General features: G+C 39.6%; 47 non-coding genes across 47 annotated transcripts; all 47 read left to right on the top strand.

Moving 5' to 3' along the window:
- Window positions 1-1,078: 1,078 nt before the first annotated feature.
- On the top strand, window positions 1,079-1,151 carry TRNAV-AAC (transfer RNA valine (anticodon AAC)). Its single transcript has one exon. It is a non-coding gene; the product is annotated as a tRNA-Val (tRNA).
- A 593-nt stretch (window positions 1,152-1,744) lies between these two features.
- Window positions 1,745-1,817, top strand: TRNAV-AAC (transfer RNA valine (anticodon AAC)). The gene has a single exon. It is a non-coding gene; the product is annotated as a tRNA-Val (tRNA).
- Window positions 1,818-1,967: 150 nt separating this feature from the next.
- TRNAV-AAC (transfer RNA valine (anticodon AAC)) lies at window positions 1,968-2,040 on the top strand. The gene has a single exon. It is a non-coding gene; the product is annotated as a tRNA-Val (tRNA).
- A 593-nt stretch (window positions 2,041-2,633) lies between these two features.
- On the top strand, window positions 2,634-2,706 carry TRNAV-AAC (transfer RNA valine (anticodon AAC)). The gene has a single exon. It is a non-coding gene; the product is annotated as a tRNA-Val (tRNA).
- A 150-nt stretch (window positions 2,707-2,856) lies between these two features.
- Window positions 2,857-2,929, top strand: TRNAV-AAC (transfer RNA valine (anticodon AAC)). Its single transcript has one exon. It is a non-coding gene; the product is annotated as a tRNA-Val (tRNA).
- Window positions 2,930-3,079: 150 nt separating this feature from the next.
- TRNAV-AAC (transfer RNA valine (anticodon AAC)) lies at window positions 3,080-3,152 on the top strand. Its single transcript has one exon. It is a non-coding gene; the product is annotated as a tRNA-Val (tRNA).
- Window positions 3,153-3,302: 150 nt separating this feature from the next.
- TRNAV-AAC (transfer RNA valine (anticodon AAC)) lies at window positions 3,303-3,375 on the top strand. The gene has a single exon. It is a non-coding gene; the product is annotated as a tRNA-Val (tRNA).
- A 150-nt stretch (window positions 3,376-3,525) lies between these two features.
- Window positions 3,526-3,598, top strand: TRNAV-AAC (transfer RNA valine (anticodon AAC)). Its single transcript has one exon. It is a non-coding gene; the product is annotated as a tRNA-Val (tRNA).
- A 150-nt stretch (window positions 3,599-3,748) lies between these two features.
- Window positions 3,749-3,821, top strand: TRNAV-AAC (transfer RNA valine (anticodon AAC)). Its single transcript has one exon. It is a non-coding gene; the product is annotated as a tRNA-Val (tRNA).
- Window positions 3,822-3,971: 150 nt separating this feature from the next.
- On the top strand, window positions 3,972-4,044 carry TRNAV-AAC (transfer RNA valine (anticodon AAC)). The gene has a single exon. It is a non-coding gene; the product is annotated as a tRNA-Val (tRNA).
- Window positions 4,045-4,194: 150 nt separating this feature from the next.
- On the top strand, window positions 4,195-4,267 carry TRNAV-AAC (transfer RNA valine (anticodon AAC)). Its single transcript has one exon. It is a non-coding gene; the product is annotated as a tRNA-Val (tRNA).
- A 150-nt stretch (window positions 4,268-4,417) lies between these two features.
- TRNAV-AAC (transfer RNA valine (anticodon AAC)) lies at window positions 4,418-4,490 on the top strand. Its single transcript has one exon. It is a non-coding gene; the product is annotated as a tRNA-Val (tRNA).
- A 150-nt stretch (window positions 4,491-4,640) lies between these two features.
- TRNAV-AAC (transfer RNA valine (anticodon AAC)) lies at window positions 4,641-4,713 on the top strand. The gene has a single exon. It is a non-coding gene; the product is annotated as a tRNA-Val (tRNA).
- A 150-nt stretch (window positions 4,714-4,863) lies between these two features.
- Window positions 4,864-4,936, top strand: TRNAV-AAC (transfer RNA valine (anticodon AAC)). The gene has a single exon. It is a non-coding gene; the product is annotated as a tRNA-Val (tRNA).
- A 150-nt stretch (window positions 4,937-5,086) lies between these two features.
- TRNAV-AAC (transfer RNA valine (anticodon AAC)) lies at window positions 5,087-5,159 on the top strand. Its single transcript has one exon. It is a non-coding gene; the product is annotated as a tRNA-Val (tRNA).
- A 150-nt stretch (window positions 5,160-5,309) lies between these two features.
- Window positions 5,310-5,382, top strand: TRNAV-AAC (transfer RNA valine (anticodon AAC)). The gene has a single exon. It is a non-coding gene; the product is annotated as a tRNA-Val (tRNA).
- Window positions 5,383-5,755: 373 nt separating this feature from the next.
- On the top strand, window positions 5,756-5,828 carry TRNAV-AAC (transfer RNA valine (anticodon AAC)). Its single transcript has one exon. It is a non-coding gene; the product is annotated as a tRNA-Val (tRNA).
- A 150-nt stretch (window positions 5,829-5,978) lies between these two features.
- On the top strand, window positions 5,979-6,051 carry TRNAV-AAC (transfer RNA valine (anticodon AAC)). Its single transcript has one exon. It is a non-coding gene; the product is annotated as a tRNA-Val (tRNA).
- Window positions 6,052-6,424: 373 nt separating this feature from the next.
- Window positions 6,425-6,497, top strand: TRNAV-AAC (transfer RNA valine (anticodon AAC)). Its single transcript has one exon. It is a non-coding gene; the product is annotated as a tRNA-Val (tRNA).
- A 150-nt stretch (window positions 6,498-6,647) lies between these two features.
- On the top strand, window positions 6,648-6,720 carry TRNAV-AAC (transfer RNA valine (anticodon AAC)). The gene has a single exon. It is a non-coding gene; the product is annotated as a tRNA-Val (tRNA).
- Window positions 6,721-6,870: 150 nt separating this feature from the next.
- Window positions 6,871-6,943, top strand: TRNAV-AAC (transfer RNA valine (anticodon AAC)). Its single transcript has one exon. It is a non-coding gene; the product is annotated as a tRNA-Val (tRNA).
- Window positions 6,944-7,093: 150 nt separating this feature from the next.
- On the top strand, window positions 7,094-7,166 carry TRNAV-AAC (transfer RNA valine (anticodon AAC)). The gene has a single exon. It is a non-coding gene; the product is annotated as a tRNA-Val (tRNA).
- Window positions 7,167-7,316: 150 nt separating this feature from the next.
- TRNAV-AAC (transfer RNA valine (anticodon AAC)) lies at window positions 7,317-7,389 on the top strand. The gene has a single exon. It is a non-coding gene; the product is annotated as a tRNA-Val (tRNA).
- A 150-nt stretch (window positions 7,390-7,539) lies between these two features.
- On the top strand, window positions 7,540-7,612 carry TRNAV-AAC (transfer RNA valine (anticodon AAC)). Its single transcript has one exon. It is a non-coding gene; the product is annotated as a tRNA-Val (tRNA).
- A 150-nt stretch (window positions 7,613-7,762) lies between these two features.
- Window positions 7,763-7,835, top strand: TRNAV-AAC (transfer RNA valine (anticodon AAC)). The gene has a single exon. It is a non-coding gene; the product is annotated as a tRNA-Val (tRNA).
- A 150-nt stretch (window positions 7,836-7,985) lies between these two features.
- On the top strand, window positions 7,986-8,058 carry TRNAV-AAC (transfer RNA valine (anticodon AAC)). Its single transcript has one exon. It is a non-coding gene; the product is annotated as a tRNA-Val (tRNA).
- A 150-nt stretch (window positions 8,059-8,208) lies between these two features.
- TRNAV-AAC (transfer RNA valine (anticodon AAC)) lies at window positions 8,209-8,281 on the top strand. Its single transcript has one exon. It is a non-coding gene; the product is annotated as a tRNA-Val (tRNA).
- Window positions 8,282-8,431: 150 nt separating this feature from the next.
- On the top strand, window positions 8,432-8,504 carry TRNAV-AAC (transfer RNA valine (anticodon AAC)). The gene has a single exon. It is a non-coding gene; the product is annotated as a tRNA-Val (tRNA).
- A 150-nt stretch (window positions 8,505-8,654) lies between these two features.
- TRNAV-AAC (transfer RNA valine (anticodon AAC)) lies at window positions 8,655-8,727 on the top strand. Its single transcript has one exon. It is a non-coding gene; the product is annotated as a tRNA-Val (tRNA).
- Window positions 8,728-8,877: 150 nt separating this feature from the next.
- On the top strand, window positions 8,878-8,950 carry TRNAV-AAC (transfer RNA valine (anticodon AAC)). The gene has a single exon. It is a non-coding gene; the product is annotated as a tRNA-Val (tRNA).
- A 150-nt stretch (window positions 8,951-9,100) lies between these two features.
- On the top strand, window positions 9,101-9,173 carry TRNAV-AAC (transfer RNA valine (anticodon AAC)). Its single transcript has one exon. It is a non-coding gene; the product is annotated as a tRNA-Val (tRNA).
- Window positions 9,174-9,546: 373 nt separating this feature from the next.
- Window positions 9,547-9,619, top strand: TRNAV-AAC (transfer RNA valine (anticodon AAC)). The gene has a single exon. It is a non-coding gene; the product is annotated as a tRNA-Val (tRNA).
- Window positions 9,620-9,769: 150 nt separating this feature from the next.
- On the top strand, window positions 9,770-9,842 carry TRNAV-AAC (transfer RNA valine (anticodon AAC)). Its single transcript has one exon. It is a non-coding gene; the product is annotated as a tRNA-Val (tRNA).
- Window positions 9,843-9,992: 150 nt separating this feature from the next.
- TRNAV-AAC (transfer RNA valine (anticodon AAC)) lies at window positions 9,993-10,065 on the top strand. The gene has a single exon. It is a non-coding gene; the product is annotated as a tRNA-Val (tRNA).
- A 150-nt stretch (window positions 10,066-10,215) lies between these two features.
- On the top strand, window positions 10,216-10,288 carry TRNAV-AAC (transfer RNA valine (anticodon AAC)). The gene has a single exon. It is a non-coding gene; the product is annotated as a tRNA-Val (tRNA).
- Window positions 10,289-10,661: 373 nt separating this feature from the next.
- TRNAV-AAC (transfer RNA valine (anticodon AAC)) lies at window positions 10,662-10,734 on the top strand. Its single transcript has one exon. It is a non-coding gene; the product is annotated as a tRNA-Val (tRNA).
- Window positions 10,735-10,884: 150 nt separating this feature from the next.
- Window positions 10,885-10,957, top strand: TRNAV-AAC (transfer RNA valine (anticodon AAC)). The gene has a single exon. It is a non-coding gene; the product is annotated as a tRNA-Val (tRNA).
- Window positions 10,958-11,107: 150 nt separating this feature from the next.
- TRNAV-AAC (transfer RNA valine (anticodon AAC)) lies at window positions 11,108-11,180 on the top strand. The gene has a single exon. It is a non-coding gene; the product is annotated as a tRNA-Val (tRNA).
- A 150-nt stretch (window positions 11,181-11,330) lies between these two features.
- Window positions 11,331-11,403, top strand: TRNAV-AAC (transfer RNA valine (anticodon AAC)). The gene has a single exon. It is a non-coding gene; the product is annotated as a tRNA-Val (tRNA).
- Window positions 11,404-11,553: 150 nt separating this feature from the next.
- On the top strand, window positions 11,554-11,626 carry TRNAV-AAC (transfer RNA valine (anticodon AAC)). The gene has a single exon. It is a non-coding gene; the product is annotated as a tRNA-Val (tRNA).
- Window positions 11,627-11,776: 150 nt separating this feature from the next.
- Window positions 11,777-11,849, top strand: TRNAV-AAC (transfer RNA valine (anticodon AAC)). Its single transcript has one exon. It is a non-coding gene; the product is annotated as a tRNA-Val (tRNA).
- Window positions 11,850-11,999: 150 nt separating this feature from the next.
- On the top strand, window positions 12,000-12,072 carry TRNAV-AAC (transfer RNA valine (anticodon AAC)). Its single transcript has one exon. It is a non-coding gene; the product is annotated as a tRNA-Val (tRNA).
- Window positions 12,073-12,222: 150 nt separating this feature from the next.
- Window positions 12,223-12,295, top strand: TRNAV-AAC (transfer RNA valine (anticodon AAC)). Its single transcript has one exon. It is a non-coding gene; the product is annotated as a tRNA-Val (tRNA).
- Window positions 12,296-12,445: 150 nt separating this feature from the next.
- TRNAV-AAC (transfer RNA valine (anticodon AAC)) lies at window positions 12,446-12,518 on the top strand. The gene has a single exon. It is a non-coding gene; the product is annotated as a tRNA-Val (tRNA).
- A 150-nt stretch (window positions 12,519-12,668) lies between these two features.
- On the top strand, window positions 12,669-12,741 carry TRNAV-AAC (transfer RNA valine (anticodon AAC)). Its single transcript has one exon. It is a non-coding gene; the product is annotated as a tRNA-Val (tRNA).
- A 150-nt stretch (window positions 12,742-12,891) lies between these two features.
- Window positions 12,892-12,964, top strand: TRNAV-AAC (transfer RNA valine (anticodon AAC)). The gene has a single exon. It is a non-coding gene; the product is annotated as a tRNA-Val (tRNA).
- A 373-nt stretch (window positions 12,965-13,337) lies between these two features.
- TRNAV-AAC (transfer RNA valine (anticodon AAC)) lies at window positions 13,338-13,410 on the top strand. Its single transcript has one exon. It is a non-coding gene; the product is annotated as a tRNA-Val (tRNA).
- The last annotated feature ends 374 nt before the right edge of the window (window positions 13,411-13,784 follow it).

The following is a 13,784-nucleotide window of genomic DNA, read 5'->3' as shown; positions in this document are numbered from 1 at the left end:
TAACACGCGGAAGGTCCGAGGTTCGAAACCTGGTAGGTACATTCGCTTTTTATTGTTGCCAAGGAATTTGTAATATTAATTTCCATTTAATATACCTCTGCGAAATCCCTTCCCTTTTCGAGCATCCTTTCTTTCTAGAGTGGAACTGCAGCAATTCAATATTTTAATAAATAAAAGTTTCCAGAGTGTCGTACCTATGGTGTAGTGGTTATCACATCCGCCTAACACGCGGAAGGTCCCAGATTCGAAACCTGGTAGGTACATTCGCTTTTTATTGTTGCCAAGGAATTTGTAATATTAATTTCCATTTAATATACCTCTGCGAAATCCCTTCCCTTTTCGAGCATCCTTTCTTTCTAGAGTGGAACTGCAGCAATTCAATATTTTAATAAATAAAAGTTTCCAGAGTGTCGTACCTATGGTGTAGTGGTTATCACAGCCGCCTAACACGCGGAAGGTCCCAGATTCGAAACCTGGTAGGTACGTTCGTTTTTTATTGTTGCCAAGGAATTTGTAATATTAATTTCCATTTAATATACCTCTGCGAAATCCCTTCCCTTTTCGAGCATCCTTTCTTTCTAGAGTGGAACTGCAGCAATTCAATATTTTAATAAATAAAAGTTTCAAGAGTGTCGTACCTATGGTGTAGTGGTTATCACATCCGCCTAACACGCGGAAGGTCCCAGATTCGAAACCTGGTAGGTACATTCGCTTTTTATTGTTGCCAAGGAATTTGTAATATTAATTTCCATTTAATATACCTCTGCGAAATCCCTTCCCTTTTCGAGCATCCTTTCTTTCTAGAGTGGAACTGCAGCAATTCAATATTTTAATAAATAAAAGTTTCCAGAGTGTCGTACCTATGGTGTAGTGGTTATCACATCCGCCTAACACGCGGAAGGTCCCAGATTCGAAACCTGCTAGGTACGTTCGTTTTTTATTGTTGCCAAGGAATTTGTAATATTAATTTCCATTTAATATACCTCTGCGAAATCCCTTCCCTTTTCGAGCATCCTTTCTTTCTAGAGTGGAACTGCAGCAATTCAATATTTTAATAAATAAAAGTTTCAAGAGTGTCGTACCTATGGTGTAGTGGTTATCACATCCGCCTAACACGCGGAAGGTCCCAGGTTCGAAACCTGGTAGGTACATTCGCTTTTTATTGTTGCCAAGGAATTTGTAATATTAATTTCCATTTAATATACCTCTGCGAAATCCCTTCCCTTTTCGAGCATCCTTTCTTTCTAGAGTGGAACTGCAGCAATTCAATATTTTAATAAATAAAAGTTTCAAGAGTGTCGTACCTATGGTGTAGTAGTTATCACATCCGCCTAACACGCGGAAGGTCCCAGGTTCGAAACCTGGTAGGTACATTCGCTTTTTATTGTTGCCAAGGAATTTGTAATATTAATTTCCATTTAATATACCTCTGCGAAATCCCTTCCCTTTTCGAGCATCCTTTCTTTCTAGAGTGGAACTGCAGCAATTCAATATTTTAATAAATAAAAGTTTCAAGAGTGTCGTACCTATGGTGTAGTGGTTATCACATCCGCCTAACACGCGGAAGGTCCCAGATTCGAAACCTGGTAGGTACATTCGCTTTTTATTGTTGCCAAGGAATTTGTAATATTAATTTCCATTTAATATACCTCTGCGAAATCCCTTCCCTTTTCGAGCATCCTTTCTTTCTAGAGTGGAACTGCAGCAATTCAATATTTTAATAAATAAAAGTTTCAAGAGTGTCGTACCTATGGTGTAGTGGTTATCACATCCGCCTAACACGCGGAAGGTCCCAGGTTCGAAACCTGGTAGGTACATTCGCTTTTTATTGTTGCCAAGGAATTTGTAATATTAATTTCCATTTAATATACCTCTGCGAAATCCCTTCCCTTTTCGAGCATCCTTTCTTTCTAGAGTGGAACTGCAGCAATTCAATATTTTAATAAATAAAGAGTTCCCAGAGTGTCGTACCTATGGTGTAGTGGTTATCACATCCGCCTAACACGCGGAAGGTCCCAGGTTCGAAACCTGGTAGGTACATTCGCTCTTTATTGTTGCCAAGGAATTTGTAATATTAATTTCCATTTAATATACCTCTGCGAAATCCCTTCCCTTTTCGAGCATCCTTTCTTTCTAGAGTGGAACTGCAGCAATTCAATATTTTAATAAATAAAAGTTTCAAGAGTGTCGTACCTATGGTGTAGTGGTTATCACATCCGCCTAACACGCGGAAGGTCCCAGATTCGAAACCTGGTAGGTACATTCGCTTTTTATTGTTGCCAAGGAATTTGTAATATTAATTTCCATTTAATATACCTCTGCGAAATCCCTTCCCTTTTCGAGCATCCTTTCTTTCTAGAGTGGAACTGCAGCAATTCAATATTTTAATAAATAAAAGTTTCAAGAGTGTCGTACCTATGGTGTAGTGGTTATCACATCCGCCTAACACGCGGAAGGTCCCAGATTCGAAACCTGGTAGGTACATTCGCTTTTTATTGTTGCCAAGGAATTTGTAATATTAATTTCCATTTAATATACCTCTGCGAAATCCCTTCCCTTTTCGAGCATCCTTTCTTTCTAGAATGGAACTGCAGCAATTCAATATTTTAATAAATAAAAGTTTCAAGAGTGTCGTACCTATGGTGTAGTGGTTATCACATCCGCCTAACACGCGGAAGGTCCCAGGTTCGAAACCTGGTAGGTACATTCGCTTTTTATTGTTGCCAAGGAATTTGTAATATTAATTTCCATTTAATATACCTCTGCGAAATCCCTTCCCTTTTCGAGCATCCTTTCTTTCTAGAGTGGAACTGCAGCAATTCAATATTTTAATAAATAAAGAGTTTCCAGAGTGTCGTACCTATGGTGTAGTGGTTATCACATCCGCCTAACACGCGGAAGGTCCCAGGTTCGAAACCTGGTAGGTACATTCGCTTTTTATTGTTGCCAAGGAATTTGTAATATTAATTTCCATTTAATATACCTCTGCGAAATCCCTTCCCTTTTCGAGCATCCTTTCTTTCTAGAGTGGAACTGCAGCAATTCAATATTTTAATAAATAAAGAGTTTCCAGAGTGTCGTACCTATGGTGTAGTGGTTATCACATCCGCCTAACACGCGGAAGGTCCCAGGTTCGAAACCTGGTAGGTACATTCGCTTTTTATTGTTGCCAAGGAATTTGTAATATTAATTTCCATTTAATATACCTCTGCGAAATCCCTTCCCTTTTCGAGCATCCTTTCTTTCTATAGTGGAACTGCAGCAATTCAATATTTTAATAAATAAAGAGTTTCCAGAGTGTCGTACCTATGGTGTAGTGGTTATCACATCCGCCTAACACGCGGAAGGTCCCAGGTTCGAAACCTGGTAGGTACATTCGCTTTTTATTGTTGCCAAGGAATTTGTAATATTAATTTCCATTTAATATACCTCTGCGAAAACCCTTCCCTTTTCGAGCATCCTTTCTTTCTAGAGTGGAACTGCAGCAATTCAATATTTTAATAAATAAAGAGTTTCCAGAGTGTCGTACCTATGGTGTAGTGGTTATCACATCCGCCTAACACGCGGAAGGTCCCAGGTTCGAAACCTGGTAGGTACATTCGCTTTTTATTGTTGCCAAGGAATTTGTAATATTAATTTCCATTTAATATACCTCTGCGAAATCCCTTCCCTTTTCGAGCATCCTTTCTTTCTAGAGTGGAACTGCAGCAATTCAATATTTTAATAAATAAAGAGTTTCCAGAGTGTCGTACCTATGGTGTAGTGGTTATCACATCCGCCTAACACGCGGAAGGTCCCAGGTTCGAAACCTGGTAGGTACATTCGCTTTTTATTGTTGCCAAGGAATTTGTAATATTAATTTCCATTTAATATACCTCTGCGAAATCCCTTCCCTTTTCGAGCATCCTTTCTTTCTAGAGTGGAACTGCAGCAATTCAATATTTTAATAAATAAAGAGTTTCCAGAGTGTCGTACCTATGGTGTAGTGGTTATCACATCCGCCTAACACGCGGAAGGTCCCAGGTTCGAAACCTGGTAGGTACATTCGCTTTTTATTGTTGCCAAGGAATTTGTAATATTAATTTCCATTTAATATACCTCTGCGAAATCCCTTCCCTTTTCGAGCATCCTTTCTTTCTATAGTGGAACTGCAGCAATTCAATATTTTAATAAATAAAGAGTTTCCAGAGTGTCGTACCTATGGTGTAGTGGTTATCACATCCGCCTAACACGCGGAAGGTCCCAGGTTCGAAACCTGGTAGGTACATTCGCTTTTTATTGTTGCCAAGGAATTTGTAATATTAATTTCCATTTAATATACCTCTGCGAAATCCCTTCCCTTTTCGAGCATCCTTTCTTTCTAGAGTGGAACTGCAGCAATTCAATATTTTAATAAATAAAGAGTTTCCAGAGTGTCGTACCTATGGTGTAGTGGTTATCACATCCGCCTAACACGCGGAAGGTCCCAGGTTCGAAACCTGGTAGGTACATTCGCTTTTTATTGTTGCCAAGGAATTTGTAATATTAATTTCCATTTAATATACCTCTGCGAAATCCCTTCCCTTTTCGAGCATCCTTTCTTTCTAGAGTGGAACTGCAGCAATTCAATATTTTAATAAATAAAGAGTTTCAAGAGTGTCGTACCTATGGTGTAGTGGTTATCACATCCGCCTAACACGCGGAAGGTCCCAGGTTCGAAACCTGGTAGGTACATTCGCTTTTTATTGTTGCCAAGGAATTTGTAATATTAATTTCCATTTAATATACCTCTGCGAAATCCCTTCCCTTTTCGAGCATCCTTTCTTTCTAGAGTGGAACTGCAGCAATTCAATATTTTAATAAATAAAGAGTTTCCAGAGTGTCGTACCTATGGTGTAGTGGTTATCACATCCGCCTAACACGCGGAAGGTCCCAGGTTCGAAACCTGGTAGGTACATTCGCTTTTTATTGTTGCCAAGGAATTTGTAATATTAATTTCCATTTAATATACCTCTGCGAAATCCCTTCCCTTTTCGAGCATCCTTTCTTTCTATAGTGGAACTGCAGCAATTCAATATTTTAATAAATAAAGAGTTTCCAGAGTGTCGTACCTATGGTGTAGTGGTTATCACATCCGCCTAACACGCGGAAGGTCCCAGGTTCGAAACCTGGTAGGTACATTCGCTTTTTATTGTTGCCAAGGAATTTGTAATATTAATTTCCATTTAATATACCTCTGCGAAATCCCTTCCCTTTTCGAGCATCCTTTCTTTCTATAGTGGAACTGCAGCAATTCAATATTTTAATAAATAAAGAGTTTCCAGAGTGTCGTACCTATGGTGTAGTGGTTATCACATCCGCCTAACACGCGGAAGGTCCCAGGTTCGAAACCTGGTAGGTACATTCGCTTTTTATTGTTGCCAAGGAATTTGTAATATTAATTTCCATTTAATATACCTCTGCGAAATCCCTTCCCTTTTCGAGCATCCTTTCTTTCTAGAGTGGAACTGCAGCAATTCAATATTTTAATAAATAAAGAGTTTCCAGAGTGTCGTACCTATGGTGTAGTGGTTATCACATCCGCCTAACACGCGGAAGGTCCGAGGTTCGAAACCTGGTAGGTACATTCGCTTTTTATTGTTGCCAAGGAATTTGTAATATTAATTTCCATTTAATATACCTCTGCGAAATCCCTTCCCTTTTCTAGCATCCTTTCTTTCCAGAGTGGAACTGCAGCAATTCAGTATTTCAATAAATAAAGAGTTTGCAGAGTGTCGTACCTATGGTGTAGTGGTTATCACATCCGCCTAACACGCGGAAGGTCCCAGGTTCGAAACCTGGTAGGTACACTCGTTTTTTATTGTTACCAAGGAATTTGTAATATTAATTTCCATTTAATATACCTCTGCGAAATCCCTTCCCTTTTCGAGCATCCTTTCTTTCCAGAGTGGAACTGCAGCAATTCAGTATTTCAATAAATAAAGAGTTTGCAGAGTGTCGTACCTATGGTGTAGTGGTTATCACATCCGCCTAACACGCGGAAGGTCCCAGGTTCGAAACCTGGTAGGTACACTCGTTTTTTATTGTTACCAAGGAATTTGTAATATTAATTTCCATTTAATATACCTCTGCGAAATCCCTTCCCTTTTCGAGCATCCTTTCTTTCCAGAGTGGAACTGCAGCAATTCAGTATTTCAATAAATAAAGAGTTTGCAGAGTGTCGTAGCTATGGTGTAGTGGTTATCACATCCGCCTAACACGCGGAAGGTCCCAGGTTCGAAACCTGGTAGGTACGTTCGTTTTTTATTGTTACCAAGGAATTTGTAATATTAATTTCCATTTAATATACCTCTGCGAAATCCCTTCCCTTTTCGAGCATCCTTTCTTTCCAGAGTGGAACTACAGCAATTCAGTATTTCAATAAATAAAGAGTTTGCAGAGTGTCGTACCTATGGTGTAGTGGTTATCACATCCGCCTAACACGCGGAAGGTCCCAGGTTCGAAACCTGGTAGGTACACTCGTTTTTTATTGTTACCAAGGAATTTGTAATATTAATTTCCATTTAATATACCTCTGCGAAATCCCTTCCCTTTTCGAGCATCCTTTCTTTCCAGAGTGGAACTGCAGCAATTCAGTATTTCAATAAATAAAGAGTTTGCAGAGTGTCGTACCTATGGTGTAGTGGTTATCACATCCGCCTAACACGCGGAAGGTCCCAGGTTCGAAACCTGGTAGGTACACTCGTTTTTTATTGTTACCAAGGAATTTGTAATATTAATTTCCATTTAATATACCTCTGCGAAATCCCTTCCCTTTTCGAGCATCCTTTCTTTCCAGAGTGGAACTGCAGCAATTCAGTATTTCAATAAATAAAGAGTTTGCAGAGTGTCGTACCTATGGTGTAGTGGTTATCACATCCGCCTAACACGCGGAAGGTCCCAGGTTCGAAACCTGGTAGGTACACTCGTTTTTTATTGTTACCAAGGAATTTGTAATATTAATTTCCATTTAATATACCTCTGCGAAATCCCTTCCCTTTTCGAGCATCCTTTCTTTCCAGAGTGGAACTGCAGCAATTCAGTATTTCAATAAATAAAGAGTTTGCAGAGTGTCGTACCTATGGTGTAGTGGTTATCACATCCGCCTAACACGCGGAAGGTCCCAGGTTCGAAACCTGGTAGGTACACTCGTTTTTTATTGTTACCAAGGAATTTGTAATATTAATTTCCATTTAATATACCTCTGCGAAATCCCTTCCCTTTTCGAGCATCCTTTCTTTCCAGAGTGGAACTGCAGCAATTCAGTATTTCAATAAATAAAGAGTTTGCAGAGTGTCGTACCTATGGTGTAGTGGTTATCACATCCGCCTAACACGCGGAAGGTCCCAGGTTCGAAACCTGGTAGGTACACTCGTTTTTTATTGTTACCAAGGAATTTGTAATATTAATTTCCATTTAATATACCTCTGCGAAATCCCTTCCCTTTTCGAGCATCCTTTCTTTCCAGAGTGGAACTGCAGCAATTCAGTATTTCAATAAATAAAGAGTTTGCAGAGTGTCGTACCTATGGTGTAGTGGTTATCACATCCGCCTAACACGCGGAAGGTCCCAGGTTCGAAACCTGGTAGGTACACTCGTTTTTTATTGTTACCAAGGAATTTGTAATATTAATTTCCATTTAATATACCTCTGCGAAATCCCTTCCCTTTTCGAGCATCCTTTCTTTCCAGAGTGGAACTGCAGCAATTCAGTATTTCAATAAATAAAGAGTTTGCAGAGTGTCGTACCTATGGTGTAGTGGTTATCACATCCGCCTAACACGCGGAAGGTCCCAGGTTCGAAACCTGGTAGGTACGTTCGTTTTTTATTGTTACCAAGGAATTTGTAATATTAATTTCCATTTAATATACCTCTGCGAAATCCCTTCCCTTTTCGAGCATCCTTTCTTTCCAGAGTGGAACTGCAGCAATTCAGTATTTCAATAAATAAAGAGTTTGCAGAGTGTCGTACCTATGGTGTAGTGGTTATCACATCCGCCTAACACGCGGAAGGTCCCAGGTTCGAAACCTGGTAGGTACACTCGTTTTTTATTGTTACCAAGGAATTTGTAATATTAATTTCCATTTAATATACCTCTGCGAAATCCCTTCCCTTTTCGAGCATCCTTTCTTTCCAGAGTGGAACTGCAGCAATTCAGTATTTCAATAAATAAAGAGTTTGCAGAGTGTCGTACCTATGGTGTAGTGGTTATCACATCCGCCTAACACGCGGAAGGTCCCAGGTTCGAAACCTGGTAGGTACGTTCGTTTTTTATTGTTACCAAGGAATTTGTAATATTAATTTCCATTTAATATACCTCTGCGAAATCCCTTCCCTTTTCGAGCATCCTTTCTTTCCAGAGTGGAACTGCAGCAATTCAGTATTTCAATAAATAAAGAGTTTGCAGAGTGTCGTACCTATGGTGTAGTGGTTATCACATCCGCCTAACACGCGGAAGGTCCCAGGTTCGAAACCTGGTAGGTACACTCGTTTTTTATTGTTACCAAGGAATTTGTAATATTAATTTCCATTTAATATACCTCTGCGAAATCCCTTCCCTTTTCGAGCATCCTTTATTTCCAGAGTGGAACTGCAGCAATTCAGTATTTCAATAAATAAAGAGTTTGCAGAGTGTCGTACCTATGGTGTAGTGGTTATCACATCCGCCTAACACGCGGAAGGTCCCAGGTTCGAAACCTGGTAGGTACACTCGTTTTTTATTGTTACCAAGGAATTTGTAATATTAATTTCCATTTAATATACCTCTGCGAAATCCCTTCCCTTTTCGAGCATCCTTTCTTTCCAGAGTGGAACTGCAGCAATTCAATATTTTAATAAATAAAGAGTTTCCAGAGTGTCGTACCTATGGTGTAGTGGTTATCACATCCGCCTAACACGCGGAAGGTCCCAGGTTCGAAACCTGGTAGGTACGTTCGTTTTTTATTGTTACCAAGGAATTTGTAATATTAATTTCCATTTAATATACCTCTGCGAAATCCCTTCCCTTTTCGAGCATCCTTTCTTTCCAGAGTGGAACTGCAGCAATTCAGTATTTCAATAAATAAAGAGTTTGCAGAGTGTCGTACCTATGGTGTAGTGGTTATCACATCCGCCTAACACGCGGAAGGTCCCAGGTTCGAAACCTGGTAGGTACACTCGTTTTTTATTGTTACCAAGGAATTTGTAATATTAATTTCCATTTAATATACCTCTGCGAAATCCCTTCCCTTTTCGAGCATCCTTTCTTTCCAGAGTGGAACTGCAGCAATTCAGTATTTCAATAAATAAAGAGTTTGCAGAGTGTCGTACCTATGGTGTAGTGGTTATCACATCCACCTAACACGCGGAAGGTCCCAGGTTCGAAACCTGGTAGGTACGTTCGTTTTTTATTGTTACCAAGGAATTTGTAATATTAATTTCCATTTAATATACCTCTGCGAAATCCCTTCCCTTTTCGAGCATCCTTTCTTTCCAGAGTGGAACTGCAGCAATTCAGTATTTCAATAAATAAAGAGTTTGCAGAGTGTCGTACCTATGGTGTAGTGGTTATCACATCCGCCTAACACGCGGAAGGTCCCAGGTTCGAAACCTGGTAGGTACACTCGTTTTTTATTGTTACCAAGGAATTTGTAATATTAATTTCCATTTAATATACCTCTGCGAAATCCCTTCCCTTTTCGAGCATCCTTTATTTCCAGAGTGGAACTGCAGCAATTCAGTATTTCAATAAATAAAGAGTTTGCAGAGTGTCGTACCTATGGTGTAGTGGTTATCACATCCGCCTAACACGCGGAAGGTCCCAGGTTCGAAACCTGGTAGGTACACTTGTTTTTTATTGTTACCAAGGAATTTGTAATATTAATTTCCATTTAATATACCTCTGCGAAATCCCTTCCCTTTTCGAGCATCCTTTATTTCCAGAGTGGAACTGCAGCAATTCAGTATTTCAATAAATAAAGAGTTTGCAGAGTGTCGTACCTATGGTGTAGTGGTTATCACATCCGCCTAACACGCGGAAGGTCCCAGGTTCGAAACCTGGTAGGTACACTCGTTTTTTATTGTTACCAAGGAATTTGTAATATTAATTTCCATTTAATATACCTCTGCGAAATCCCTTCCCTTTTCGAGCATCCTTTATTTCCAGAGTGGAACTGCAGCAATTCAGTATTTCAATAAATAAAGAGTTTGCAGAGTGTCGTACCTATGGTGTAGTGGTTATCACATCCGCCTAACACGCGGAAGGTCCCAGGTTCGAAACCTGGTAGGTACACTCGTTTTTTATTGTTACCAAGGAATTTGTAATATTAATTTCCATTTAATATACCTCTGCGAAATCCCTTCCCTTTTCGAGCATCCTTTATTTCCAGAGTGGAACTGCAGCAATTCAGTATTTCAATAAATAAAGAGTTTGCAGAGTGTCGTACCTATGGGGTAGTGGTTATCACATCCGCCTAACACGCGGAAGGTCCCAGGTTCGAAACCTGGTAGGTACACTCGTTTTTTATTGTTACCAAGGAATTTGTAATATTAATTTCCATTTAATATACCTCTGCGAAATCCCTTCCCTTTTCGAGCATCCTTTATTTCCAGAGTGGAACTGCAGCAATTCAGTATTTCAATAAATAAAGAGTTTGCAGAGTGTCGTACCTATGGTGTAGTGGTTATCACATCCGCCTAACACGCGGAAGGTCCCAGGTTCGAAACCTGGTAGGTACACTCGTTTTTTATTGTTACCAAGGAATTTGTAATATTAATTTCCATTTAATATACCTCTGCGAAATCCCTTCCCTTTTCGAGCATCCTTTATTTCCAGAGTGGAACTGCAGCAATTCAGTATTTCAATAAATAAAGAGTTTGCAGAGTGTCGTACCTATGGTGTAGTGGTTATCACATCCGCCTAACACGCGGAAGGTCCCAGGTTCGAAACCTGGTAGGTACACTCGTTTTTTATTGTTACCAAGGAATTTGTAATATTAATTTCCATTTAATATACCTCTGCGAAATCCCTTCCCTTTTCGAGCATCCTTTCTTTCCAGAGTGGAACTGCAGCAATTCAGTATTTCAATAAATAAAGAGTTTGCAGAGTGTCGTACCTATGGTGTAGTGGTTATCACATCCGCCTAACACGCGGAAGGTCCCAGGTTCGAAACCTGGTAGGTACACTCGTTTTTTATTGTTACCAAGGAATTTGTAATATTAATTTCCATTTAATATACCTCTGCGAAATCCCTTCCCTTTTCGAGCATCCTTTCTTTCCAGAGTAGAACTGCAGCAATTCAGTATTTCAATAAATAAAGAGTTTGCAGAGTGTCGTACCTATGGTGTAGTGGTTATCACATCCGCCTAACACGCGGAAGGTCCCAGGTTCGAAACCTGGTAGGTACGTTCGTTTTTTATTGTTACCAAGGAATTTGTAATATTAATTTCCATTTAATATACCTCTGCGAAATCCCTTCCCTTTTCGAGCATCCTTTCTTTCCAGAGTGGAACTGCAGCAATTCAGTATTTCAATAAATAAAGAGTTTGCAGAGTGTCGTACCTATGGTGTAGTGGTTATCACATCCGCCTAACACGCGGAAGGTCCCAGGTTCGAAACCTGGTAGGTACACTCGTTTTTTATTGTTACCAAGGAATTTGTAATATTAATTTCCATTTAATATACCTCTGCGAAATCCCTTCCCTTTTCGAGCATCCTTTCTTTCCAGAGTGGAACTGCAGCAATTCAGTATTTCAATAAATAAAGAGTTTGCAGAGTGTCGTACCTATGGTGTAGTGGTTATCACATCCGCCTAACACGCGGAAGGTCCCAGGTTCGAAACCTGGTAGGTACACTCGTTTTTTATTGTTACCAAGGAATTTGTAATATTAATTTCCATTTAATATACCTCTGCGAAATCCCTTCCCTTTTCGAGCATCCTTTATTTCCAGAGTGGAACTGCAGCAATTCAGTATTTCAATAAATAAAGAGTTTGCAGAGTGTCGTACCTATGGTGTAGTGGTTATCACATCCGCCTAACACGCGGAAGGTCCCAGGTTCGAAACCTGGTAGGTACGTTCGTTTTTTATTGTTACCAAGGAATTTGTAATATTAATTTCCATTTAATATACCTCTGCGAAATCCCTTCCCTTTTCTAGCATCCTTTCTTTCCAGAGTGGAACTGCAGCAATTCAATATTTTAATAAATAAAGAGTTTCCAGAGTGTCGTACCTATGGTGTAGTGGTTATCACATCCGCCTAACACGCGGAAGGTCCCAGGTTCGAAACCTGGTAGGTACGTTCGTTTTTTATTGTTACCAAGGAATTTGTAATATTAATTTCCATTTAATATACCTCTGCGAAATCCCTTCCCTTTTCGAGCATCCTTTCTTTCCAGAGTGGAACTGCAGCAATTCAGTATTTCAATAAATAAAGAGTTTGCAGAGTGTCGTACCTATGGTGTAGTGGTTATCACATCCGCCTAACACGCGGAAGGTCCCAGGTTCGAAACCTGGTAGGTACGTTCGTTTTTTATTGTTACCAAGGAATTTGTAATATTAATTTCCATTTAATATACCTCTGCGAAATCCCTTCCCTTTTCGAGCATCCTTTCTTTCCAGAGTGGAACTGCAGCAATTCAGTATTTCAATAAATAAAGAGTTTGCAGAGTGTCGTACCTATGGTGTAGTGGTTATCACATCCGCCTAACACGCGGAAGGTCCCAGGTTCGAAACCTGGTAGGTACACTCGTTTTTTATTGTTACCAAGGAATTTGTAATATTAATTTCCATTTAATATACCTCTGCGAAATCCCTTCCCTTTTCGAGCATCCTTTCTTTCCAGAGTGGAACTGCAGCAATTCAGTATTTCAATAAATAAAGAATTTGCAGAGTGTCGTACCTATGGTGTAGTGGTTATCACATCCGCCTAACACGCGGAAGGTCCCAGGTTCGAAACCTGGTAGGTACATTCGTTTTTTATTGTTGCCAAGGAATTTGTAATATTAATTTCCATTTAATATACCTCTGCGAAATCCCTTCCCTTTTCTAGCATCCTTTCTTTCCAGAGTGGAACTGCAGCAATTCAGTATTTCAATAAATAAAGAGTTTCCAGAGTGTCGTACCTATGGTGTAGTGGTTATCACATCCGCCTAACACGCGGAAGGTCCCAGATTCGAAACCTGGTAGGCACATTCGTTTTTTATTGTTGCCAAGGAATTTGTAATATTAATTTCCATTTAATATACCTCTGCGAAATCCCTTCCCTTTTCGAGCATCCTTTCTTTCCAGAGTGGAACTGCAGCAATTCAATATTTTAATAAATAAAGAGTTTCCAGATTGTCGTACCTATGGTGTAGTGGTTATCACATCCGCCTAACACGCGGAAGGTCTCAGGTTCGAAACCTGGTAGGTACATTCGTTTTTTATTGTTGCCAAGGAATTTGTAATATTAATTTCCATTTAATATACCTCTGCGAAATCCCTTCCCTTTTCTAGCATCCTTTCTTTCCAGAGTGGAACTGCAGCAATTCAATATTTTAATAAATAAAGAGTTTCCAGAGTGTCGTACCTATGGTGTAGTGGTTATCACATCCGCCTAACACGCGGAAGGTCCCAGATTCGAAACCTGGTAGGTACATTCGTTTTTTATTGTTGCCAAGGAATTTGTAATATTAATTTCCAATTAATATACCTCTGCGAAAAGCCTTCCCTTTTCGAGCATTCTTTCTTTCCAGAGTGGAACTGCAGCAATTCAGTATTTCAATAAATAAAGAGTTTCCAGAGTGTCG

The sequence above is a fragment of the Parasteatoda tepidariorum genome, chromosome 8 (genome assembly GCF_982258835.1).
Source record: "Parasteatoda tepidariorum strain Cologne lab strain chromosome 8, Ptep-v5.0, whole genome shotgun sequence".
In the NCBI taxonomy this organism is placed as follows: domain Eukaryota; kingdom Metazoa; phylum Arthropoda; class Arachnida; order Araneae; family Theridiidae; genus Parasteatoda; species Parasteatoda tepidariorum.
Note: the sequence above shows the minus strand (reverse complement) of the source record. Positions and strands in the feature narration are given on the sequence as shown.